Source organism: Staurois parvus, unplaced genomic scaffold (genome assembly GCF_062004578.1).
Source record: "Staurois parvus isolate SC_StPar_1 unplaced genomic scaffold, SC_StPar_1.0 ptg000184l, whole genome shotgun sequence".
NCBI lineage: Eukaryota > Metazoa > Chordata > Amphibia > Anura > Ranidae > Staurois > Staurois parvus.
Window position 1 is genome coordinate 99,116 of NW_028317980.1, and position 27,619 is coordinate 126,734.

Below are 27,619 nucleotides of genomic sequence, written 5' to 3' on the forward strand. Positions count from 1 at the left end.
CTGCACTATTTATATATACATTTAACGAGGTTTTATCTGGTTTCCTTGTGTGTTCAGCTGCATATTTTAAGAGCGCTCACTTCTACTGTTATTTGTCTTATTCAGGTTTTGTATTTTGTTTTATATAGAGCCAGGGGGATGAATTATCCAGAGTAACCCTCACAGCTCACTAATATAAGCAAGAAAAAACAAAAATCTGGTGGAATGCAATGCAAAAAAGTTGTAAATATAAAGAGTAAAATATATTACATAAACAATGGCTCCCGCTGCTGTCTCAGACAATGAGGAGAGGGAGTCCAGGGATTGCCGAGACTCCAGTGCACATCGCTTGATCGAGAGAGAGCTTAGGTGAATACTGGGAGGGGGGCTGGGGGAGCTGCTGCGTAGAGGTTTTTTTACCTTCACGCATAGAATACATGAAGGTAAAAAACCTTGAGCCTTTACAGCCACTTAAAATGGAAAAAAATAAATTGCAAACAAAAATAGTGCCTGGGCTTCCCTTACTCCTCGGCAAGGTTCCCCTAGTGCCAGAGGTAAGCAGTGATTGTTGCTTTTACAATACTTCGGCACTAATTAATGAGTGGATAATCTGCAGATTAATCACCATTTAAAGTGAAACTTTATTCAAGAAATTAAGTCCTGCTAGATCACTTCAGGCTGGCCCCTTTTGCAGGTATAGCTATGTAAAACATTAAAAATAAGTGCCTATGCTGTTTAAAATCCAACACAGTACTGTCTCACCCTGCTCTGCACATGCTCAGTTGCTCTCTAGTCTCGGCACTGTGCCTAAAATCAGAGCCACTAGAGGCCAGTCAACTGATAATTTTAAGATTTACTGTTGTTGAAGGGGGAAGAAAGCAACAGGAATGGCACAGACTGTGTCGAGGGAACACAGATTAGGGAGGGAGAAAAGAAAAGCAGGAGAGGTAACAGGGCAAACTCTGCTGCCAGGGAGACACAAATGAGTTAAATCTACAAGGATAATGTCTTCTCTCCCTGATAATCTATCCTAGTTTCTCCCTCATCAGCAGCCTGTGAAGTTCAGCACTGTAAACCTCTGTCAGATTTTCCCTCTAGCTGAGCCAAGACATAAAGTCAAAGTTGGAAATATTCACATTTTAATTGAAGAGAGTGACATTTTCTGAATGTGAGGATGCAGAGGGACATTCCAATGCTGTATCGTGGAGGGGGGTGCCACATACCAGGGGGGCAGAGGATCAGGTAAGTATACTGGTTTTTCTTCTTCTTTAGAGCAAACAATAAACCCTTACAATGGGGGCGCAGCTCAGAATTGGGCTTTAATATGCAAGAGGGCAATGTAGGTGCAAGAGGCCTAACCTGATTGGAGATTGATAGTCAATTGCTTTGAAAGGATCTGCAGGGGTGTGTATTGCTGGAAGGTCATGGGCAAGAGGAGAAAGTTTTCCCATTCATCTTCCTTCATTTACTGTGCATCAATGGGATCAGAATAAAGGTAGATTTGTCAGCTTGGCAGGTAGGGGATCTTTGGAGGTCTGTGGATTAGTGGGATTTCGTATATTTAAAAAATGTTGCAGTTTTTTTGAAGATTGGTATATATTAGTTTTAAAATTCGATATTTTGTGTGGATTCAATAGTTATACATTGAAACTATTCAGAAGAATTCAATATTTTCAGATTAAACGGAAAAAACAATGCAAAATTTGGCGGCCTCAAATTTTTCAAATCTTAGCATTGCATTAGACTGGAATTGAGCTGAGTGTGACAATTACAAATTCAATTTAAATCACAAATTTACTTGAAACCGAGTATTTTCGTTATAACTTTCTTTTTCTTTTCAGATTCATTTACATTCATTACTATGTCCATTGGGAGATGTGTATACATCCAAATCTCCGAAAATGACATTATTGGACAAAAATTGATTCGTAGCGAAACAAAACGCACATGTCTAATGGGGGGGGGGGGGTGAAATTGACAAATCCAGCCGTCCATTTCATTTTTGGAGATTTGGATGTATACAAATCTCCCAACGGACATATTAATGAATGTAAAAGAATCTGAAAAGAAAAAAAAGTTATAATGAAAATACTCGGTTTCAAGTAAATTTGTGATTTAAATTGAATAGGTGATTTAAACAGAATAAGTGTGAAGGGGCCATACATGTCAGTTTCGTACAGTATCTGACATGAGTGTACATTTAGCAGTGTTTTAACCCCTTCCTGCCCAGTCCTAGCATCCCCTTTAACAAGGTCTTTACACCGGGATGTTGGGAAGGATCAGCTGATCATGTGACCATTGTGATTGGCTGTCACAGTGGTCACTTGATCAGGAGTTGGTCCTGCCAGTTACCAATCATTAGCAAAGACCGAGAACTGTCTGACAGCTCAGTCACTATGCAGTGAGCATGCTCTCAGTACACAAAGCTCGTCACCCATGGATGCATATGTGCGTTGTGTGGTCATTAAAGCCCACCATCTTGTATGCTACATAAATACATTATGCGGGCAGCAAAAGGTTAAGATAAGTTACATGGAAGTGAATCACAAGGCCAAAAACTTTGCGTTATTGTGTCACCAGCACATCGTTTCGTTCAATGCAGAGATATTATTTGACCATGGTATAAAGCAGTGGTTCTCAACCTGTGGGTCGCGACCCCTTTGGGGGTCGAACGACCCTTTCACAGGGGTCCCCTAAGACCATCAGAAAACACATATTTCCGATGTGTAAAGAGCAGCTACTGTGTAGAAAGCAGCTGCTGTGTTGAAAGCAGCTACTCTGTTAAAAGCAGCTACTGTGTTGAAAGCAGCAGTATTGGAGGTAAAAGGACACTTCATGAATTATAATTACTGGGTAAATAATTTTATGGTTGGGGGTCACCACAACATGAGGAACTGTATTAAAGAGTCACGGCATTAGGAAGGTTGAGAACCACTGGTATAAAGCGACGTTTGGGAGCCCCTTCATCAGGCAAACAGTGACTGAGGGACTGTGTGCTCCCAAACATCCCTTTATACTGCGATCAATAATTAGCTCTGCATTAAGCGAACGATGCGCTGGTGAGACTTTATGTTTGACAATCCTTGACAGCGGCACCATCCACTTTCCATCACTACAGCACTCAATGTTATTACGCTTGGTAACCGTCTGGTATTCACCATTTCTTTCTACATTCACAAAGCCAAACAGTAATTTTCACCCCAAGAGACAGAGAGGCATTGGCCTGCATGAGGTGTAAATTCTGCAATATAAGGCGAAGTGTATATAATGATAGATTGCTTTCTGTCAGTCTCAATCTGTTGTGTTTAATGCCAGAGGATCAATCTGTTCTGTGAGCAGGAAAGAGCTTTATTGAGAGATGGAAATCAAATCCTTCCTATTTTCCATTCAGTGATTTTTTCACATGTAGAACATTCTCAAGAGAATGCTAGTTTAATCGTCAGATCACCAAAGATTGATACTGTATGTTGGCCATGGGTGGGCAGAGATGGGCTCAGTTGTTCACTGGCTTCCTCTATGTCTACAAATCACTATACAAAAACATGTTTTATTAGCTAAAATGTTTCAGTTTTTGTTAGAATGTGGAAGTTTTAGTATCTCTGTCAGGTTTTTAGCACTTGTGGTGGAGCAATGGATCAATAATTGGGTAGGTACTTGGATCTGTTCATATTTTCATTAAGAGATTTTATGGGTCAGATAGACCTTTAAGGTTCAATGGATATATCTCTAAGATCTGATGAGTCATTTAGACCTCTAAGATTCAACAGATGTATCTCTAAGATCTAAAGAGTCAGATAGACCTATACGGTTCAATATATGGATCGTTAAGATCTTATGGGTCAGATAGACCTTTAAGGTCCAATGGATGGATCTCTAAGATCTGATGGGTCAGACAGACCTCTAAGATGCAATAGATGTATCTCTAAGATCTGAGGAGTCAGATAGACCTCTAAGATTCAACAGATGTATATTTAAGATCTGATGAGTCAGATAGACCTATAAGGTTCAATATGTGGATCGTTAAGATCTTATGGGTCAGATAGACCTTTAAGGTCCGATTGAATGTATCTCTAAGATCTGAGGAGTCAGATAGACCTCTAAGATTCAACAGATGTATCTCTAAGATCTGATGAGTCAGATAGACCTATAAGGTTCAATATATGGATCATTAAGATCTTATGGGTCAGATAGACCTTTAAGGTCCAATGGATGGATCTCTAAGATCTGATGTGTCAGACAGACCTCTAACATTCAATGGATGTATCTGTAAGGTCTGATGGGTCAAACAAATCTCTAAAGTCCAATGGATGGATCTCTAAGATGCAATGGGTCAGATAGGCCTCTAAGGTCCAATAAATGTATCTCTAAAATCTGAGAAGTGAGAAAAAAGGTCCTCAGATTTCAGTTAGTTTGGGCAGCATGAAGAAAGCATCAGATGTATGGAGAATAGTCCAGATCAATCTCGATTTGTCTTCAGAGTAAAAAGGACAGCCAAAGTGTTTTGTTGTCTTAACTGACCCCCTTCATCTGGGCTGAACTGCTGCCATACTGAAATAAAAATACTCTTGCAGTGCACCCCCCAAAGGATACATGCTCATTAAGTTGTAATACTTACCTTATTATTCGCTCCAGCAGGCTCTGTTCTCTCTGGGTTGTGGGCAGGTCCTCGATAGCCTTCAGGACTGTTGATCTTGCATTGTACTTGACAGGGGCGGACTGACAACTCATGGGGCCCCCGGGCAATAGGGGATCGTGGGGCTCCTGTGCCCTTGCCCAAACTAAAAAAGCCTATGAAAAAGGTACCAGGGGCATCTCATGGGGCCCCCTACTGACCCCGGGCCCTCGGACAGTGCCCGAGTTTCCAAATGGTCAGTCCGCCCCCGATCCCAACCTACAACCACTTGTTACTTTCCTTTGGCTTGTTTACTGACTATGCTTCCGTTTGATCACCACCTGCTCCATCTGTCACTGAACCCCCGAGCCTGACCCTTGACTAATAATTAGATCTTGCATGGTCATGCAATGACTGCTTTTACAACTGCTTCCACCTGCCCTAGTGCTTCAAGTCATTGCGCTCCCAGCACATTCAGTTGGTACCAGGGGCGGACTGACAACTCATGGGGCCCCCGGGCAATAGGGAATCATGGGGCCCCTGTGTCCTTGCCCAAACTCAAAAAAGCCTATGAAAAAGGTACCAGGGGCATCTCATGGGGCCCCGTACTGACCCCGGGCCCTTGGGCAGTGCCCGAGTTTCCAAATGGTCAGTCTGCTCCTGGTTGGTACTTGATGATATAAGGTTTGGGGGGACGTTTCGCACAGTGTATAGTCTGTCAGATAATGCACCGCTTCGCCCAGAAAATTGTTGCAATTGCAAATGTTTCAGCATTCTCATGTTAATTTCTAATTTTTTTGTATTGATATGACACAAAAAAGTGGAGAAACAAAAAGCCAAATCTGACACATTCCACGCAAAACCCCAAGCCAACCTGAAATCTTTGATATGTTTTGTTGGCTTTGGTAATCTGCAAAGGAATGAAAGGATGAAGTTCACAATGACACATCTCTATATTTTAGTTTTCATATCCCAAAGCTTCGTGTCTGCTAGATTTTTGTATATAAACCAATAAAGGTCACTACTAAGGCATCCCGCATTGTCACACCAAAGTCTCAGTGCAGTGTCTTCGTATTCAATAATCTTCAATAAAAGAATTGTCATCGTAGGCTCCCATAGTGGGATCTCTGTTCATCCCCCTTTCTGTCTTCCTTATCACATGTTAAATGTTCCCATGGATACATTGTGCTCTTATTTCGATACAGAAAATGACAATCCTTCTCCCTGCCTAATTAAAGTCCATAGATGCAGTCCATGGAACAAAAAGGCGCTCCCAAAGCTCGGGAGGGCCCAGTGGAAAGGATTTGCTGCCCGCCCAATCTTCAGTTTTAATTAATCTTAGCTCAATGTTTATCCAGAGGATATATTCATAATATTCCAGTATTATCAGATTACAGAGAAATATGTTTCTGCTGGAAGGAGATTAGGATCGTGATGCTTGGGAGAGGTAGTCTGAGTGACATCTGTCAATCAACCAAGCTATGTGCTCTTTTCAAGAGCGTGAAGCGTGCAGAAGATTAAAGCGTATCTAAACCTAAGAATAAAACTGTAACATATTGCACATTACAGTCCTTAGATGTGGTGCATAAATCTGCTTTTCACAAACAAACAAAAAATATACCAGCACATGTACCACCTAGCCTGCCAAAGAAACAACAAACAAATTGACCCTGTCTAACAATTCAGGTTAAAAACAGAGGGTTTAGTTGCACACATTTGCAAATGTATATGAAAGCCGCAGTGCCTCGGCAAGGCTCCCCTTTATACTGCAGTCCTGTCAGGGATCGCGGCGCCTCTCCCGGCGCACGCGCACTTGTGACAGCTCACGCCGGGACACAAGCACTAGGTCCCGGCGGGCCGCGGCTGACAGGACGCTGTGCATGCGCAGTAGGAGCCACGGGCGCGCCTCGGGCGGCCAATGACAGCCCGGGGGCGCGTCCTGGCCGGCCAATGACAGTGCAGGGCGCACTATTTAAAGATGCCCTGCACTGTCACAGATTGCCGCAAGGTCTATCTGTGATCCTGAAGTTCCTGTACCTGATTAGTGACCCTGATTGCCCTGACTACGCTGCCTTCTCCTGTGATTTGACCCGGATTGCCCTGACTACGCTGCCTTCTCCTGTGCTTTGACCCGGATTGCCCTGACTACTCTGCCTTCTCCTTTCCTGACCCCCGGCTTGTTTGACCGTTCTGCGGACTGACTTATCCTGCTGACCCTGCGTGTGACCTGACTACTCTTCGCCTGCCGATTCGGTACCTCGCTTACCCCATGGGACCACGGCTCGTGACCATCCTGCTAGGTCCCGCCGTCCTTCTCACATCTGGCTCTCCCGGTACCTGCATACATCCCTGGAGGCTCCCTCTGCCACTGGTGGGCATGCTCGGAGGTCGTGACCTGGCCCTGGTCTATTACAAGTCCATCCCCACCATCAGGGGCCCTGGTGAAAGCACAGACCGGGGCTTAGACTCCACGCTCTGGGTAGGTCTGTCAAGTGGGCAGCCTGAGGCACCACCTGGCGGATCATAACAAGTCCTAACTCTATATTTGAAAGTCTCCAAGTTGGAACACATATAGCAGTGGTGTAGCACTAGGCTCTTAAGAGTCGCTCAGTTTTTGGGTCCCCCTATAATCCTGCACAACCAGGTAACATGCATTTTCTTCTACACTTGCACACTGGAGACAGTAAACAGTCCTTGAGCTTGTTTTTTTGTGATTTTATTAAGGGGTATTGAACTTGGATTGGGTTGAGGGGTATATGGGATGCCCAAGTAATTGTAGAAACGTGAGGACAATCTCCTTAGAAACTATGTACAGATGTGGATAAGAGAATGAAAGTCTCTCCTTTGAAGAGCTCTACAGCCCTTCTGGTGTACCTCCTCGACCCCAGATGAATCCTCCTCTTCACCCAACTGCCTGAGGGACTCCCTGAGCAAGGGGACCCAGAATCTGCCACTGTAGTAAAGCAGCCCCAGATGAGGAGCCAGTTGGGTTTGCCACCTGACTGTCCTCTCCCCTTATCCTGCCCAGAGGGTGCAGAATTACTCACTCAGTCTTCTCCTGTAAGCTTTTGGGTTGGTGGCTGCCTTCAGGCCTTACGCTGGGCTGGCTCCTTTCCTGCTTCCCAAGCTGTCCTCTCTAAGGGAACAGTTGGAGGTCTTACTTCCCAGCTCCAGGCTATAGGTAGGCCCCTCCGTGGGCCCCCTCCCAGGCTCCACACTCCAGTCTTTGCACACCATCTTCCACCCGTCACTGACCACTTCCTGGTCAGGCTCTCTCATATTTAAGGGCTGTCCTGACCCCATGCCAAGCCTCCTGCTTGGGGATTGGCCACAATTCCTTAAGTATGCAGATCAGCCCCTGCTCATCCCCACCCACCGCCTTCTAGAAACTTCTCAAGCTTCTAGAGCAGGGGGAGGTATCAGGGAATTGACCTGAAGAGCCTTCAGCCCTGACCTAAATTGAACCTGGCTGACTCATATCAGGCTGCTATCTAGCCTCTAGATGAAAACCTATCTAGCTCCCCCTAGCCAACTAAAGGGATGCTAAGTTTGCATGGAGGGAGCCCAATCCTCCTTAAAAACACAGTGACACATGGGGGTTGATTTACAAATGGCAAATAGACTGTGCACTTTGCAAAGTGCAGTTGCTCTAGAGCTTACTAAATGAGGTAAAAATTCACTTTGCAAAGAATACCCAATAACAGGCAAGGAAAATTAAAAAAATCAGCATTTTTGATTGAATGAAGGAAGTCAGCAGAGCTTCTGCTCATTTACTAAGCTCTGGCACAACTGCACTTGCAGAGTGCACAGTCTATTTCCCTTTAGTAAAGCAACCCTATGGTATTGTGCAGAGTTAGGACCACAATATACATACAGTTGTGACCAAAATTATTCAACCCCCAATGCTGTAAAGGGGTTTAGGGACTATAGTGTACATTTGGAATTGTATTCAGAATCAAATCCTACAAGGACGTTGTAACTACCCAAATGCAACTAAAATGACATCAATTGTTTATGTAATACAGTAGTAAATGGTTCTTATGTGGTTTCTTCATTGCCACAATTATTCAACCCCTTAAAGACTACCACTCTGAAGAACAGAGGTTCATACAGGTGCTTTCCATCAGGTATTGAAAACACCTGTGGATGTCACCGAGCAGCAATCAAGCATAATAAGCACCAATTAGGCAGCTTTAAAATGACTGTGATACTCAGCTCCTTCTAGACATTTACTGGTGTGGTTACAAACATGGTGAAGGCAAGAGAATGGTCCAGGAAGACAAGAGAAGAGGTGATTTCTCTTCACAGGAAGGGCAATGGCTATAAGAAGATTGCAAAGATGTTAAACATACCAAGAGACACCTTAGGAAGCATCATTCGCAAATTCAAGGCAAAGGGCACTGTTGAAACGCTACCTGGTCGTGGCAGAAAGAAGATGCTGACTTCGACTGCTGTGCGCTACCTGAAGCGTAGAGTGGAGAGAAGTCCCCGTGTGACTGCTGAGGAACTGAGAAAAGATTTGTCAGATGTGGGTACAGAAGTTTCAGCCCAGACAATAAGACGCACACTGCGTAATGAAGGCCTCCGTGCCAGAACTCCCAGGCGTACCCCCTTGCTGTCTCCAAAGAATAAGAAGAGTCGACTGCAGTATGCCAAAAGCCATGTGGACAAACCACAAAAGTTGTGGGATAGTGTTCTGTGGACTGATGAAACAAAATTAGAACTGTTTGGGCCCATGGATCAACGCTATGTTTGGAGGAGGAAGAACAAGGCCTATGATGAAAAGAACACCTTGCCTACTGTGAAGCATGGTGGAGGGTCAATCATGCTTTGGGGCTGTTTTGCTTCTGCAGGTACAGGGAAGCTTCAGCGTGTGCAAGGTACCATGAATTCTCTTCAGTACCAGGAGATATTGGATGGAAACGTGATGCAGTCCGTCACACACCTGAGGCTTGGGAGACGTTGGACCTTTCAACAGGACAATGATCCCAAGCATACCTCCAAGTCCACTAGAGCATGGTTGCAGAGGAAAGGCTGGAACATTTTGGAGTGGCCATCGCAGTCACCAGACTTAAATCCGATTGAGAACCTCTGGTGGGACTTAAAGAAAGCAGTTGCAGTGCGCAAGCCTAAGAATGTGACTGAACTGGAGGCCTTTGCCCATGAAGAATGGGCGAAGATACCCGTAGATCGCTGCAAGACACTTGTGTCAAGCTATGCTTCACGTTTAAAAGCTGTTATAACTGTAAAAGGATGCTGTACTAAGTACTAAGATTGAATGTCACTTGGGGGTTGAATAAAACTGATAATGCTGTGAGCACAGAAAAGACATTTGTGGTTATTTCATTATAACTGTTATGTTATATTTGTCTGACCTACAAGTGCCTCTTTAATGTAAATGTAAGCAAGATGACTGAATGATCAAAAGCAATGTCAAACTGGCCAAAACACTCAATTTCAGTGGGGGTTGAATAATTTTGGTCACAACTGTAGGAGCCTTGGTGAGGCACTGCGGCTTCCACATATATTTGCAAATGTATTCAGCTAAACCCTTTTTTTTTAACGTGAGTTGGTAGACAGGAACAATTTATTTTTTCCCAGGCTAACTGATAAATAAGTGCTGGGAAATTTTTTGTTTATGCCATTACCAAACATTGCTTTTCATTGACTTGGAATGAAAAATACCACATTTGTCCACTAGACACTAAGTATCATAGAAAATATGGTCCTTAGCATCATCTAGTGGCCAAATGCAGTATTTCTCTCTTTAAATCAATGAAAACCATTCGAACAGAGGAGGAAATAGCCTAGTACAGGGGTGTTCAAACTTTTTTCAAAGAGGGCCAGATTTGATGAACTGAACATGCATGAGGGACGACCATTTTGCGGCAAAAAAAAATGAATGGATAAAGGAGCGACTGATACTGGTCATGATATATTTGAAATCTGTACTTATTTCTCCCCGTAAAATAAGAAGCAAAATTACTCTCACTTATTTCCTTCAATGTTTGAGAAGGGAGTGCACCTTTGCCTTTTATCGGCCTTGCGCATGCTCTGAAATGCTTCGTATTGCATGCTGGACATCCCTACGTCACAACACTGATGTTGACATTGCGCTCCAGGGTGGACTCCGGACGCCATCTTTGGATCTCACACATGCCGGCTGGCTCACTGTGAACATCACGAGTCTCCTCCAGCGAAATTATTCTCACTGATTTCCTTCAATGCTTGAGAAGGGAGCGCACCTTTGCCTTTCCATCGGCCTCGCGCATGCTCCGAAACGTGTCACATTGCATGCTGGACATCCCTACATTATAAAGGACAGAAGGACCAGATGAAGGTCCAGAAAGAGCACAGAAGATCCAGATGAAGGACAGAAGGATCAGGACAGAAGGACCTGATGAAGGACAGAAGAAGGAGCAAGCAGCACATGGAAGGGCGATACCTGGACCCTGCACTCACTATATCTGATCTCCCTGGATCCTGCATTCATTATATCTGCTCTCCCCGGACCCTGCATTCACTATATCTGCTCTCCCTGGACCCTGCACTCACTATATCTGATCTCCCTGGATCCTGCACTCACTATATCTGCTCTCCCCGGACCCTGCACTCACTATATCTGATCTCCCTGGATCCTGCACTCACTATATCTGATCTCCCCGGACCCTGCATTCACTATATCTGGTCTCCCCGGACCCTGCATTCACTATATCTGGTCTCCCCGAACCCTGCATTCACTATATTTGATCTCCCCGGACCCTGCATTCACTATATCTGCTCTCCCCGGACCCTGCACTCACTATATCTGATCTCCCTGGATCCTGCACTCACTATATCCGGTCTCCCCAGGCCCTGCATTCACTATATCCGCTCTCCCATCACGCTGACGCCGACGTTGCGCTCCAGGGTGGACTCCGGACGCCATCTTTGGATCTCACACATGCCGGCCGGCTCACTGTGAACATCCCGAGTCTCCTCCAGCAAAATTACTCTCACTGATTTCCTTCAATGCTTGAGAAGGGAGCGCACCTTTGCCTTTCCATTGGCCTCGCGCATACTCCGAAATGCGTCACATTGCATGCTGGACATCCCTACGTCATCACGCTAACGTCAACGTTACGCTCCAGGGTGGACTCCGGACACCATCTTTGGATCTCACACATGCCGGCCAGCTCCCTGTGAACATCCCGAGTCTCCTCCAGCACTTACTACGGCGTATACATCGAGGTTGCCGCCATGTCCTTCGCTTTCACCACATATGCCTAAGCCTTTCGTTTTCTTTCATCGTGTGTTTCTCATTATGTTCCTCAATAAATGTACCACATATTGCACTTAGATGCACTTTTCTCCTTTTTAGTTATTGCCAATTTACCTGTGGGGCTGTATTAAACCGGAATACGGGCCGCAATTGGCATTGACTTTGGGCATGCCTGGCTTAGTAACATTCCATTTTTTCTTGCTCCATTCACGCAGAAAAAAGGTACATACACTTTCAATGAGTGATTTGCTATGCTTTTTTTTTTAAATACACCCCTTTAACTTGCATGGTGCTAAACATTTCCTGTCTTTCCCTATTTTTTTAATTGGGGGATGTATTGACAAAGGCCCCCCTCTAACAAGCATAGGTAGACTAGTAAAATGATTAGTAGACAGATGCGGTAGGGCTGCAGCTACTTAATTGCTATCAATAATTCTACAGATCAGACGTGAGAATAGATGATGGACTGGCTTATCAATAAAGCTTGGAGTTGCAACCTCCCTGCTCAATAATTCAGTGGTATTAAGAGGTGAAATGCGGGCGCCTGGCATTTAACTCCATCGCTCCCTGATATAAATATATATGTGTTAGACGCTCTGTGAGTCATGTTCTTTGGAAGTGTGTGTGTGTGTGTGTGTGTGTAGGAGATGCCAAGACATGCACACGCCTGCCACCAAAAAATAAATTGCAGGCCAACTTTTTTTTTTTTTTTTTTTGGCAGTAGGATAGAGATCAGTGGGTTTTTTTTAACCACTTGAGCTCTGGAAGCTTTTACTCCCTTCGTGACCAGGGCATTGTTTGGTATTCAGCACTGCGCTACTTTAACCCCTTCCAGTCTGGAAACTTTTACCCCCTTCCTGTCCAGGCCAATTTTCAGCTTTCAGCTTTATCACACTTTGAATGACAATTGTGCAGTCATGCAACACTGTACCCATATGAATTTTTTAGCATTTTTTTGAGAAAGATAACGCTTTATTTTGGTGGTATTTATTCACCACTGGGATTTTTATTTTTTTTGCTACGTAAATGAAAATGTCCAGAAATGTTTTTTTTGTATAAAATTTTGCAAATAAATAATATTTCATCATAAATCTTGGCCAACATTTATTCAGTTATCTTTTTAGTACAAAAAAATAACCTAAATTAGTTTATAACCAAAAATTATAATTTTTTAACTTTTTTTTAAATTTCTTTTTTTTTATAATATTATTATTTTTTTTTTTTACATACTGTCACTCTAGAAGTACAGTGTCACCATGGTGACACTGTACTACTTGTGGGGGGGGGTGATGAAGATTTTTTTTTTTTTACACTGATTGCTTTTACACCCATAAAGGCTGTAAAAGCAATAATTTCTTTTTCTCTCTGGCTGCATTCTTGCAGCCATTGAGAGCTATTGAGTCAACTGTGATTGGTCACAGCTTGTCACATGGTACAAGACTGTTGTGAATAGCCTTGTACCATGTGACCTCTGTGATCATTCACAGATTTCACACGTAGAAAGCCATGATGTCAGAAGTGACATCTTGCTTACTACTCTGCATGTGATCACTGATTTGCCAATCAGTGATCACATGATTGGGACCTCGTACAGAGGTCCCGTACGACGATCGGTGTTTCACTGTGTCCGGAGGACACAGCGGGCACCGGATTGCGGTGTTGTGTGCTCCCAGGGAGCGTGCACAAGCAGGGGGCGGGGAGGCCGTTTATAAACGGCCACCCTCCCCTGCATTACCATTGTATATAAACGGCCAGACGGGAGGTGGTTAAAAGGCAATTGCGTGTCCTCTACATGTTCCTGCCTATGCTGTCCTATATAGCATTGATGTTTGTGTACTCGAACATTGGTTTCTTTGACCTGTGTACTGCCATTTCTTTTGTACTCATTATACATTTCTATGTTGCTTTTTTTTTCTCTGTCTATTATGCCTTAAATGCAAAATTCCATAAATAAAGGAATTTAAAAAAAAGGCAATTGTGCAGTCATGCAACACTGCACCCAAATTAAGTTTATGTCATTTTTTTTTTTAAATACAAATAGAGCTTTCTTTTGGAGGTATTTGATCACCACTGGGTTTTTTTTAAATCATTTATTATATAAATGAAAAAAAGGCCAACAATTTGGGGGAAATATATTTTCGACTTTCTGTTATAAAACATATTCAATTAAAAATTTAAAAAAAAATCTAATTTCTTCATAAATTTAGGCCAAAATGTATTCTGCTACATGTCTTTGGTAAAATTAAATCCCAATAAGTGCATATTAATTGGTCTCTTTGAACATTTTAATGTCTATGAAACTATGGTATATACTCTGTACTGGAATGTATGCAGCTATGATGCTATACTGGTAATGGTGGTGACCAGCAACTTATGGTGGGACTGTGAAAGTGTGGCTGGCAATCTGGCACTAGCTGACTCTGGCTGGGAGGTACACTAACTGACTGACACTGACACCAATAGTGACACTAATACAGTGATCAATGATATTACCATACTAATGACACTGTAGGGGTTAGGTGTGTGTTTACAATGTGTAATGTGTGCTGCTTTTACTATACTGTATAGCTGTTTGTTTTCCCCTGCTTTGCAGGGAGAAAAAACAGCCAGATTGCTGTTCCATATACAGAGAGTTCTGTGTTTTGTAAACACAGGACTCTGTGTGTGATGGGATACAGCCAATCAGCTGACTTCAGCCAAAATCAATGGCAGAAGTCAGCTGCCAATCACAGCACAGGTTGGCAGGGGGCATGCATGCATGTGCCTCAAACCTGGAAGAAGGCTGGTCATACATGACTGTGCCTGCACCTGCTGCCTTGCCACAGTAAATGTACTGTAGTGGGGTGACAGGTAGGTTAGTACAAGCAGTACTAAATTTGGCCTGGTACCCAGCCTCTGGCAGTTCCTATACAGCAGGGCTGGCGTGTGAAAGGAAGAAGCAGCACAAGAAGCCAATCAGTTCACATGATGACAAGAAGCATGCTGATAGGGGGAGAGAGCAGAATGACAGAGAGATGGGCTCCTCACTGTGCTGCTTCTCCTTTCACTGTCTACTCACAAGTTTAGGCTGAGTCATTAGACTGAGGACATCTAGTGGCAGGAAAAAGTACTGCATAGAAAGTCTTTGGATTTATTGTGAATATTGCAGCAACAGCTGGTTTTATTATTCTGTCTTTTACTAGGCTGTTCATTTTTATCTTGCTGTTTTCAACTTGAGTTCTGTCTATTCAAAATCTTTCATAAGCCCATTCATGACTGGTCTGTGTTATAGGGTTGTAGGGTTGGTGAGTGTCTGACAGCATGACAGCATAAAAGAGCTCAAGGTAAAAGGGAAAGGAGAGAAGTCCCGATGATAAGAAGTTGATAAATAAAAGGAGACAGAAGGTATAGTCTGTGGCACTAAATAAATGTCCCCAATAAGACTCCATGTCTTCTCCCATACGAGCTAATTGCTGCTTTTGAATTACCGTGCATTGTGACATTTCCATATCTGCAAAAAAAGCAAAGGTGAAGACCCGCAATGTGACCTGTCTGTGACTGGCCTATTGAAATTCTAAAAGCTTCATGTCTGCTTCATACAGTAAAGAAACACAGGGGCAGACCTGAATATATTTCAAAGGGACATTTAAAGGAATATTAGACTTAAAGGTCAGGCTCATTTATTTAATAGCTATGGTGGTGAGTATCACAAAAAATGACTATTACTGGTACATAGCCGAAGAAAGGCACACTGCAGGCAAAAACAAAGAATTAACAGACTTACCAACATTATGGTCCAGAATACCTGGACACTGTTAACACATTGGCTGCACTTTGACACCCAGTGTACAGGTTGGTCCCATACAGACCCGTTTTTAAATACTGTATACTGACAGTGCCCATCACACCTACTTTACTGGTTGATCCTGCCAAGACAAAGCATCTATACATGTGGAAGAGCCTTGATCCTCACACCTGTGTAGTAACTCAATTAAGGATTGATGCTGTGATCCCAGGACAAAGCCCCGGGCACAGCATCGGCAGGTCATAGCTTGGGAAACAGCATTGACAGGACATAGTCTGGGACCCATTGATGGGACAGAGGGCCAAGATGAAGAACTTTTCTGGTTAATATGCCTATAAATGTGCTGGGAGTGCCGATCACACCTACTTTACTGGTTGGCCCCACCAAAACCCTACATCTAAATATGTAGAACAGCCTAACTGCAGGCCTTGTTCCTCACACATATGCACTAACTCAAATAAGTGTTGATGCTGTGATCCCAGGACAAAGTCCCGGGCACAGGATCAGCAGGTCATAGCTTGGGAAGCAGCATCAACAGGACATAGTCTGGGACCCATTGATGGGACAGAGGGCCAAGATGAAGAACGTTTCTGGTTAATATGCCTATAAATGTGCTGGGAGTGCTGATCACACCTACTTTACTGGTTGGCCCCACCAAAACCCTACATCTAAATTTGTAGAACAACCCAACTGCAGACCTTGTTCCTCACACATATGCACTAACTCAAATAGGTGTTGATGCAGTGATCCCAGGACATAGCCCTGGACACTGCATGGGTGGGACATAGTATAGGACACAGCATTGTGGGACAGAGGGCCAGGATGCAGAACTGAACTGATTAATCTGTCTAGAAATATGCCAAGAGTGTCCATCACACCCACTTTACTGGTTGGCCCCACCTGAACCACGCTTCTAAATATGTGGAATAGCCTACTAGCCGGCCTTGTTCCTCACACATGCACTAACTCAAACAAATGTTGATGCTTTGATCCCAAGACATAGCCCTGGACACAGGATTGGTGGGACATAGTCTGGGACACAGCATCGTGGAACAGAGGACCAAGATGCAGAACTGTCCTGGATGAATCTGTCTATAAATATGCCGGGAGTGGCCATCACACCCACTTTACTGGTTGGCCCTACCTGAACCACGCAAGTGTTGATGCTGTGATCCCAAGACATAGCCATGGACACAGCATTGGTGGGACATAGTCTGGGACACAGCATCGTGGAACAGAGGACCAGGATGAAGAACTGTTCTGATGACTCTGTCTATAAATATGCTGGGAGTGGCCATCACACCCACTTTACTGGTTGGTCCCACCTGAACCACGCAAATGTTGATGCTGTGATCCCAAGACATAGCCCTGGACACAGCATGGGAGGGACAGAGGGTCAAGATGTTTGACTGTCCTGGTTAATCCACTTATGAAGAAGCTGTGAGTGCCCATCACACCTACTTTACTGGTTGGCCCTGCCAAGGCAATGCATTTAGATATGGGGAATAGCCTACCTGTGGCCTTGATCCATGAACCTGTGTACTAACTCAAACGGAAGCTGATGCTGTGATCCCAGGACACAGACCTGGACACAACATTGGAGGGATATAGCCTGGGACACAGCATTGCTGAGACAGAAGGCCAAAATGCAGGACTGTTCTGGCTAATCCACCTATAAATATGCTGGGAGTGACCTTCACACCCTCTTTACTAGCTGACTCTTCCACGACCCAGCATCTAAATATGTGGAAGTGTCTACCTGAGGGATTTGATACTTGCATATGTGCAGGAGCTCAAATAAGGGTTGATGCTATGATCCCAGGACATAGACCTGGACACAGCATCCATGGGTCATAGCCTGGGACAGAGCATCAGTGGTACATAGCCTGGAACACTGCATCTATGGGACAGAGCCTGGGACACAGCATCTGTGGGGCATAGCCTGGGACAGAGCATTGGTGGCACATAGCCTGGGACAGAGCATCGGTGGCACATAGCCTGGAACACAGCATCTATGTGACGGAGCCCAGGACACAGCATCTGTGGGACAGAGCTTGAGACATTGCAGTGGTGGCACATAGCCTGGGATACAGCATTTGTGGAACATTACCCTGGACACAGCATTTGTGGGACAGAGCCCGGGACACAGCATCAGCAGCACATAGCCTAGGACACAGCATCGGCAGCACATAGCCTGAGACATAGCATAGGCAGGACATGAAGATGTGGGACTGTCCAAGCTAATCCAAGATAGTTGCATTCTATGTATTAAAAGCGTACCTAAAAAAATAATATCTTTTTTTTGGGAACATGTTGAAATTCCTTGCCAAGTCCGTCCCCCCCCCCCCCCCCCTCGTAGTGGTGCCCTTTTTCACTGGGACAGGTGATGGTAAATCCAACATTTTACAGTTGTCAGTGGCACAGGGAAAAAAATAATATCTTCCAACAGGGACATCTATTCCTATGACAACTCTCTAAGAGTGGACTTCCCCTCATCTTGGAAGTGAAGGGCAATTTCCCAAATTGGGTAAAGACACAATATATGGCAATAGCTTCTTTATTTTTCAGATAAGCTCCACCTTTTATTAGTAAAAAAAACAGTCCTTGAGCTCCAGTCAGGGGAGTTTGCCTAGGCTGATATGATGTTATTGCTCTGCTGCAAGCAGGATGAAGCATTTCCTTAGTCTTCTCTCCCCAGTGATTAGAAGACAACATCGGAATACAACTGTTTATCAAGTCAAGGTGAGAGCATACTGTTTGGGCCAGGGGTGGACTGACCATTTGAGCACTCGGGCACTGCCCGAGGGACTGGGGTCAGTAGGGGGCCCCATGAAATGCCCCTGATACCTTTTGGGTGTGCTTTGAGTGTGGGCAAGGACACAGGGGCCCCATGATCCCCTATTGCCTGGGGGCCCCATGAGTTGTCAGTCCGCCCCTGGCTGGGGCTACACGGCAGGGTCATCTCTGGTCATCTCCGGGGTCAGTAGGGGGCCCCATGAAATGCCCCTGATGCCTTTTGAGTGTGCTTTGAGTGTGGGCAAGGACACAGGGGCCCCATGATCCCCTATTGCCCAGGGGCCCCATGAGTTGTCATCTCTGGTCATCTCCGGAGTCAGTAGGGGGCCCCATGAAATGCCCCTGATACCTTTTGAGTGTGCTTTGAGTGTGGGCAAGGACACAGGGGCCCCATGATCCCCTATTGCCTGGGGGCCCCATGAGTTGTCAGATCGCCCCTGGCTGGGGCTACACGGCAGGGTCATCTCTGGTCATCTCCGGGGTCAGTAGGGGGCCCCATGAAATGCCCCTGATACCTTTTGAGTGTGCTTTGAGTGTGGGCAAGGACACAGGGGCCCCATGATCCCCTATTGCCCGGGGGGCCCATGAGTTGTCATCTCTGGTCATCTCCGGGGTCAGTAGGGGGCCCCATGAAATGCCCCTGATACCTTTTGAGTGTGGGCAAGGACACAGGGGCCCCATGATCCCCTATTGCCCGGGGGCCCCATGAGTTGTCAGTCCGCCCCTGGCTGGGGCTACACGGCAAGGTCATCTCTGAGCCGGAATGTCAGTCCAGCAAGTATATGGTAACCCTGGATGATGCCTGAACAAAGATGGTGCCGTCCTTCTGAAGATAAAGAGAAAATCAGATAAAGACAATCTCGGGGTGGGGGAGTACTGTGATAGTAGGTCCACTTTCATAAAAAGGAACATGGCCAGTATTTACCTTCCCTCCTCCCTCCTATATGTCATATAATTGTCTACAGGATTGCAGGCGATCTTTATTCCTGTGCATTATTGCCATTGAATCTGAAGTTAGGTCTTTCTTTGCTTTGAGAATGAAATTCCTTTTCACTTTCTTTTTACCAGGCTGCATTTATTTCACGCAACCTGTAATAAGGCATTAAATTACCTTTAATAGCACAGAACGTGGGCCATCCTCAGAAGCGGCCTTGCTCTTTTTTTTTTTCCAGTGGACATACAATAAACGACAAGAGGTGGGATTATGGGTTTTTCTATCCTTTCTGAAACCTTTTAATAGCTAATATTCCAACCTCTCATAGAAGAAAAGCCTGAAATAATGGTGCCCCCCCCCCCCCCCAGCTCCTGCTCTTGTCACTTCACTGAACTGTATCATTGCAGTCTGTAATTTTCCTGATGAAAAGCTCTGGAATTAGTGTTGTTTACAGCACCGGAACCCTCAATAACCTGACCGGTATTACAGGGGCCGGTAAATAGCAGATGAAAATTGAGTCCCAGTTTAAGCGTTTCTAATGATCATTGACTGTTTTAGCCAGTCCATTGTTCCACCAATGCGATGTGTGATGTATGTGTAGAAGTGGAAAACCCAGTCACTCCTGCGCTTGGGGATGGACTCAATGTCATTAAGACCACATATGGAAATACTTGGGATATGAACGCCTTACTGCCCTCAAAGGACCGGGGGAGTCCAAAGTACTGAATAGAGAAAAACAAACAGAGGGCGCACTGGCCAAGTGCATTACCTTAAAAATGTTTAATAAATGTAAATAATAAGTATTATACTGACAAATGATCAATAAATAAAAGGCACATCATAAAGAAACAGCTCTGTCCAATTCACAATGCGTGTCTATCTGTAGTGAGAACACTGGACATCCAGATACTGACGCGTTTCGAGGACTAGCCTCTTCCTCAGAGCTCTTTATGATGTGCCTTTTATTTATTGATCATTTGTGAGTATAATACTTATTATTTACTTTCATTAAACATTTTTAACCGCATGCCGCCCAGCCACTGTACATATACGGCGGCAGGGCGGCACTCGCAGGCAAAACCATGTTTTAAGATGTGTGTTTTGTAAACAAATAGGGGGCGCGCGCGAGGCGCGCCGCCGCCCTATTTGTCCCGCGGATCACAGCCGCAGGTGTCAGTCGCCGGGTCACAGCCGCTCGTTAGCGGCTATGTCCCGGCGATCGGCGGCAAACACTGACAGACAGCACAGCTGAAGTAGCTGTGCTGTCTGTCACTTCCCTGTCAGCTCGAGGATAAGCTGATCGAGAAAGAAGAGTTTCTCTTTCTCGATCAGCCTTGTCCCGCCCAGTACACACCCCGCCCCCTAGTACAACACTCCCCTCACTCCTATAACCCTTCCCTGCAAAATAAAGTTAACCCCTTCCTCCCCATTGCCATTAGTACAGTGTCAGTTTTTTTTTATTTGCACTGATCACTGTATTAGTGTTTTTGGGGATGTCAGTGACCCCAAGTCAGTACCCCCCAATGTCAGAATGTCCGCCGCAGTCCCACAGTCCCGCCATAAGTCGCTGGTCGCTGCCATAAGTCCCTGATCGCCGCCATAATTCGCTGATTGCCGCCATTATTAGTATAAAAAAACCCCTAAAAATCCCAGTATCTTTCCCGCCATTTGTAAACGCTATAACTTTCACATAAACCAATTACTTTACACGTATTGGGTTTTTTTTTTTTAGCAAAGACATGTCGCAGAATGCATTTTGGCAGAAATTTATGACTAAATTTGATTTTTGCATTTTTTTTTTACTGGACATGTTTTATAGCAAAAAGTCCAAAATATTGTTTTTTTTTTCCTCAAAATTGTCAGCCTTTTTTTTTTATAGCGTAAAAAATAAAAACCGCACAGGCGATCAAATACCACCAAAAGAAAGCTCAATTTGTGGGGAAAAAAAGGAGGTAAATTTCATTTATGTACCGTATTGCATGACCGCGCAATTGTTTGTAAAACTAGTTCAGCGCTGTATAGCAGAAAAATGGCGTAAATTTCAGTATTTATACCATAGTGTGTAGACGCTATAACTTTCACACAAAGCAATCAATATACACTTATTGGGATTTTTTTTACCAAAAAAATGTAGCAGAATACATTTTGGCCTAAATTTATAACCAACTTTGAGTGTACTATATATTTTTTATAGCTGAAACTAAAAAATATTGTTTTTCTTAAAAATTTTTGGCCTTTTTATGTTTATAGCATGAAAAATAAAAAGCGCACAGGTGATCAAATACCACCGAAAGAAAGCTCTATTTGTGTGAAAAAAAGGACGTAAATTTCGTTTGGGTGCAGCATTGCATGACCGCGCAATTATCAGTTGAATTAGTGCAGCGCCGAGTAGCAAAAAGAGGCCTGGTCATTAAGGGGGGTAAATCCTCATGAGGGCAAGTGGTTAAGGTGCGCCCTCTGTTTGTTTTTCTCTATATAATGTGTGATATATGGCTGCCTAATGCTGACTCCCATTTTCTGATCCTGGAATTATTCCCTGTTGCATTCTATACATGAAGGTAAAAAATAACTGTGCTGCTCCCCCTTCCCCAAATACTTACCTGAGCCTGACCTTGAACCAGTGATGTGCATGAGAGCAGCTGCTCTCCCGGCTGTCTCCCTCCTCATTGGCCCAGACACAGCAGCGGAAGTCCTCCCGCTACTGTCGGTCATAGCCAGTAAAGAGGGAGCGGGAGCGGTGTGTGTGTGTGTGTGGGGGGGGGGGGGGTTGCGGGACTGAGCCCCCTTCTATATGACACACGGAGTGGGGTTGGGGAGTGAGCACGCATGAGCAGGGGAGGACTAACCATTTGGAACTGCCCAAGGGCCCGGGGTCAGTAGGGGACCCCATGAGATGCCCCTGGTACATTTTTCATAGGCTTTCTTGAGTTTGGGCAAGGACACAGGGGCCCCATGATCCCCTATTGTCCGGGGGCCCCATGAGTTGTCAGTCCACTCCTGCGCATGAGTGTCTCTGTAGCAAGCTGCTTGCTGGGGGGGGGCATTCGGCAGACGAAGGAGCTCAGAGTGGGACTAGGGAAGAGGAGGATCGGGGCTGCTCTGTGCAAAACCATTACACAGAGCAGGTAAGTGTGACATGTTTGTTATTTTTTTCTTACATTTCTTTTTCTTTAGTCTTACTTTCAATGCAGATTTGGGCACCAGTAGGATGTTAGGAAACTGGAAAGAGAGCAGAGGACAACTCAATGAATAAGGGGCAAGAAGGAGCTCAGGTATGAGGGAAGATTAAAGTGTATGCAACCCTAGTAATGAACTTTTCTTATTTGTACCCTTTTAATCTGAAAATGATACCATTGAAAGTGTTTTGTTATATCTGTTTGATAGGTGGAAAAAATACCTATTGATCCTTCAAGAAATCTTCCTGTGCACTCTGCCTGCAAAGTAGGCGGGGTTATGGAGATGAGGAGGAGGGGTTATGGAGATGAGGAGGAGGGGTTATGGAGATGAGAAGAATGGGGCTATGGAGATGAGGAGGAGTGATTATGGATATGAGGTGGAGGGGTTATGGATATGAGGAAGGGTTATGGAGATGAGGAGGAGGGGTTATGGAGATAAAAAGGATGGGACTATGGAGATGACGAGGAGTGATTATGGAGATGAGAAGAATGGGGCTATAGAGATGAGGAGGAGGGGTTATGGAGATGAGGAGGAGGGGTTATGGACATGAGAAGAATGGGGCTATGGAGATGAGGAGGAGTGATTGTGGATATGAGGAGGGGTTATGGAGATGAGGAGGAGGGGTTATGGAAATGAGAAGGATGGGGTTATGGAGAACCACACCCCCTGGGGTGCTCATCCAGTGCGCTCTGGGATCACGGTGTCCTTTGGACCCAGCTGAACACAGATCGCAGTAAAGGGCCAATCACAGCAGCCCTTTACCATGTGATCAGCTGTGTTCAATCACAGTTGATCACATTGTAAACAGACTTGCTGGTTATCGGCTGTCCTTTCCTCATGTGCGAGGAGAGTTGGTAACCGGAAATTCTGACAGGGGACATTTACAATGATAATCAGGGCACTGATTATCAGTGCAGCCCCATCAGTGCAGCCTACCAGTGTCTCCTCATCAGTGCCACCTATCAGTGCCCAGCAGTGCTGCGTATTAGTGCCCATTAGTGCCACCTATCAATGCTGCCTATCTGTGCCCATCCATGCAGCCTATCAGTGCCCATTGGCGCAGCCTCATCAGTGCCCATCAGTGCAGTCTATCAGTGCCCATCAGTGCCCATCAGTTAAGGAGAAAAACATTTTATAACAGAAACTAAGGAAAATTGTTTTTTTTTCATTTGTTTAGCAAAAAACTAAAACCCCAGTGGTGACTAAATACCACCAAAAGAAAGCTCTATCTGTCTCAAAAAAATAATACAAATTTCATATGGGTACGATGTTGCATGACCACGCAATTGTCATTCAAAGTGCAACAGAGCTTAAAGCTGGAAGGGGGTGAAAGTGCCTGGTAATGCAAGTGGTCAACAATAGCACAATGGTTCCCAATGGGACTAATTGCTATGTGAACTTGGTCCCATATGGAGTTAAATAAGTTTAAAATTGTTAATGAAACAGGCCTTTAGCTCATGATCCTGAACAGGCGCTAAGAGCTGTCTTTGACAGCTGAGTTTCTGTGCTGGGAACGTGCAGTGAGCATGCTCTCAGGACAGAAAACTTGGCAGTCCATGAATGTACATGCGTGTGTAACCCCAACCCCCTTATGCATTATGTGGGTGATGGGAGGTTAAGGGTTGAATCCAGGCATACCTGTCCTCAGTTTATTCATTGCTACATGTGTTCCAACATGGAGACTCTCCTAGGCTAGAGTTAGGGACCACACTTCACAGAGGGACCTTGATGAGGCAGTATGGCTTTAACATATATTTGCAAATGTACAATTAAAACCATTGTTTTTAATGCAAATTGGCAGGCAGAGTGTAGGCAGGTGCCTAAAATTTTACTGTGATCTGTACTTATGGGATGAATGTTCAGTGATTTAGAGGTTGCTGTGTGGTGTTGTGTCTGCCATTTGGCTTGTGGTGCTTTTCATAGGGGAATAGTTAAGGACCGACTGGCGGTAGCCTCTAGCGACCCACAGGCCGGAATCCCTCAGGGCGCGAAATCTAAGCCTCAGTCTGCTGTTTCACCAGAGCCCCTGATGGTGGGGATGGACTTGAAGCAGCCTGAGACCAGGTCGCGACCCCCGAGTTCAACCAGCTGTGGTAGAGATGGATTTGCCAGTGGTAGGTACAAGTGAGAGCCAGATGTGAGGAGGTAGTGTGTAACGTAATCAGACAGGAAAGGTCGGTAACAGCAAAGGCAGACGGTACAGATCAGCAGGCAAAAGGATAAATAGGTCACAAGCCAGGTTCAGCAACAGGAGGTCAGGTAAACAGGAGAAAGCAGAAGAATGGTCAGACAAGCCAGGGATTAGGGCAGGAGAAAGTCACGATAATCCGGGTCAGGCAGGTTCGGCAACAAAGGCAATCTCAGGTACTAGGAACAGGAACACAGGAATAAGACCATACGGCAATGTGAGCATTGCAAGAGCTGGTTTAAATAGCCAGCTCAGCACTGACAGGCGCGCCTGGGTCCTAGTGCCTGTCAGCACTGTCATTGGTGACGGGCGCGCCTGGGTCCTAGTGCCCGCCTGCCTCTATGTCTTGTTGGGATCCTACGCATGTGCAGATTCATGCGTCGTGGCGATCTTCTCGTTCCCTGACAGATATAAAGGTGAAAAAGGGTTGGACCAGAGGTTGGTTTTGTTGGTTGTGGGAGTGCGAGTGGAAGGACGATGTAGAGTTGTCCCTAAGTGGGGGTCACACCTTGGCAGGACCTTGAAATGGGACTGTATAGTTGAAGCCATGTTACCACTGGCTGTAAACTACCAGAAGCTAAAGGTATGGGTACCAAAGCATAGTTCAAGTCCAGCACAGTACATGAAAAGGAAAGAGGGAGTCCCTTCGTGTTTGGTAAGCTGTTGCATTGCCCATGTAATCATTGAAGAACTCTAATGTGGAGATGTAAGGAACTTCTACTCCTATGCAATGTGTATTCAAGTTTTGTGCTGCCCCAGGCAACACAAAAATCATCTGCCGCCACGGACACTGACCAACACCACCCCCCCTCTTCCTCCTGTGGAGAGAGCCTGACATTAACCAACAACACCCCCGTCCCCCACCTGAGAGAGCTTTCCACTACCCCCCCACCCTCGAGATAGAGAGATACTCATCTTCACAGCTCTGGACATCCCCAGGAACGAGAGTCAGACTGTACATACATCATGAAGCATCCCACAGCCTCTCTTGGATCCCATCTGATTCCCATTGTGCGTGTGTCCCTTCTTTCATTCCTTCTTCTTGGGGGGAGGTGCTGCCCCCCTAAAAAAAATGTTGCCCTAGGCAAGTGCCTTGTTTGCCCTGTGGTAAATACACCCCTGCTCCTATGCCCTTTATATTCAGTAAAGAGACTTCTGATCTAGTAACAGCGACTGGTCTGATTTACTTGTGAAGAGAGTGAGAGGGTCCTACAGTGAATGGGAATGGGGAACAGAGTGTAACCTTCATGCCAACCTTCAAGGTGAGGGGGATAAAATAATAAGGGGAATGAGAAGCAGACAGTTTGGGAGAGGAGACATTGATGGCTGGTGATGGAAGTTCTGTCAAAGGGCTGGATTGGTGGCTATTTGGTCTACCGTTCTAAAGTGGCAGGTTCCTTATGTTATGGCCCACTGCGCAACGAAACCCTCCAAGAGACTGGGCCTGGAACATAGTGTTTAAAACCTCATGAAGTATACAGCAGCTTCCCACCGTGCCTTCAGACTGAAGAGTAAAGTACATTAAATGTGCGTAAAGCGCTGGTGGAGGAAAATCGATGTATAACGCTAGTTCCCACAAATTGACTCTGTAGTCAGTGGCGGGACAGGTGTCACTGGCAAGCAGGGGCGGACTGACCATTTGGAAACTCGGGCACTGCCCGAAGGCCCGGGGTCAGTAGGGGGCCCCATGAGATGCCCCTGGTACCTTTTTCATAGGCTTTTTTGAGTTTGGGCAAGGACACAGGGGCCCCATGATCCCCTATTGCCTGGGGGCCCCATGAGTTGTCAGTCCGCCCCTGCACTCGATAACAGTAATCTTATAACATTTAGCATGCAGTTCCCACCATGCAACCAACAAATGTAATTTGTTTGCTTGGCTGGCTAGCTGGTAAACTGCCTGCATTTATATCTACAGGTCTTTGTGTCAGGTGGGGTTGGGGTTCAAACAGGCCACAAAATGCAAGAAGGAGTTATCATCAGGATAGAGAGACTATGCAGTAGGCATGTAGTAGTCTCAATTTTCACAGTAATGCCCAATGTTGTTTACTAACTTACTGCACAGAAAATGTTTCACTTTTATTCTGAATTTTTAATTTAAATGTCTGTACCTGTTCACTTATTTTTTTCAGGCTCCATGCCCAGTTTGCCTGGCAGGCTCATTAGTTGCAGCTGTACAGTCCCCATAGGATGTCATAGGCCTCCATCAATGTGTACCATGACGGCAGCGGAGATAATAGGTTGGGCTGTGCTGATGCCAATCACTCTCCTCAGGCCCGGCCGCAGAGTCTCATCTGCGTCCAAGTCACATTAGATACGACAATTTGTGCTTTTGTCTTCTGTCTGATGGGAGCAAGTGAGATCCTGTGCTGTCAGGCGATCATAGCTGCCTGTATCCTCTGGCTGTCATGATATGAGGACATTAGTTCTATGTAACCAACTATAGGCAATTCATACACTAAACTCAAAAAAGCTTAACCCTTATGGCCAAGAGCCTTCTAGAACAGTGGTTCACAAACTTACTGAGAACAAGGCCTGACCAGGGGCAGACTGACCATTTGGAAACTCGGGCATTGCCCAAGGGCCCGGGGTCAGTAGCGGGGCCCATGAGATGCCCCTGGTACCTTTTTCAAAGGCTTTTTTGAGATTGGGCAAGGACACAGGGGCCCCATGATGCCCAATTGCCCAGGGGCCCCATGAGTTGTCAGTCCGCCCCTGGGCCTGATACATTCTTGCAAAACCTTCCATGACCCAGCAATAAAAAAAAAAAAATGTTTAAACTCACATATTAAAAAGTATGGGAATACAAAATATATAATGAAATTTGGGAAGGTTCTGAATGAGGCTGAGTGTCACGGTGGGGTAATAAAGTTTCTTGGGTTAGGACACTC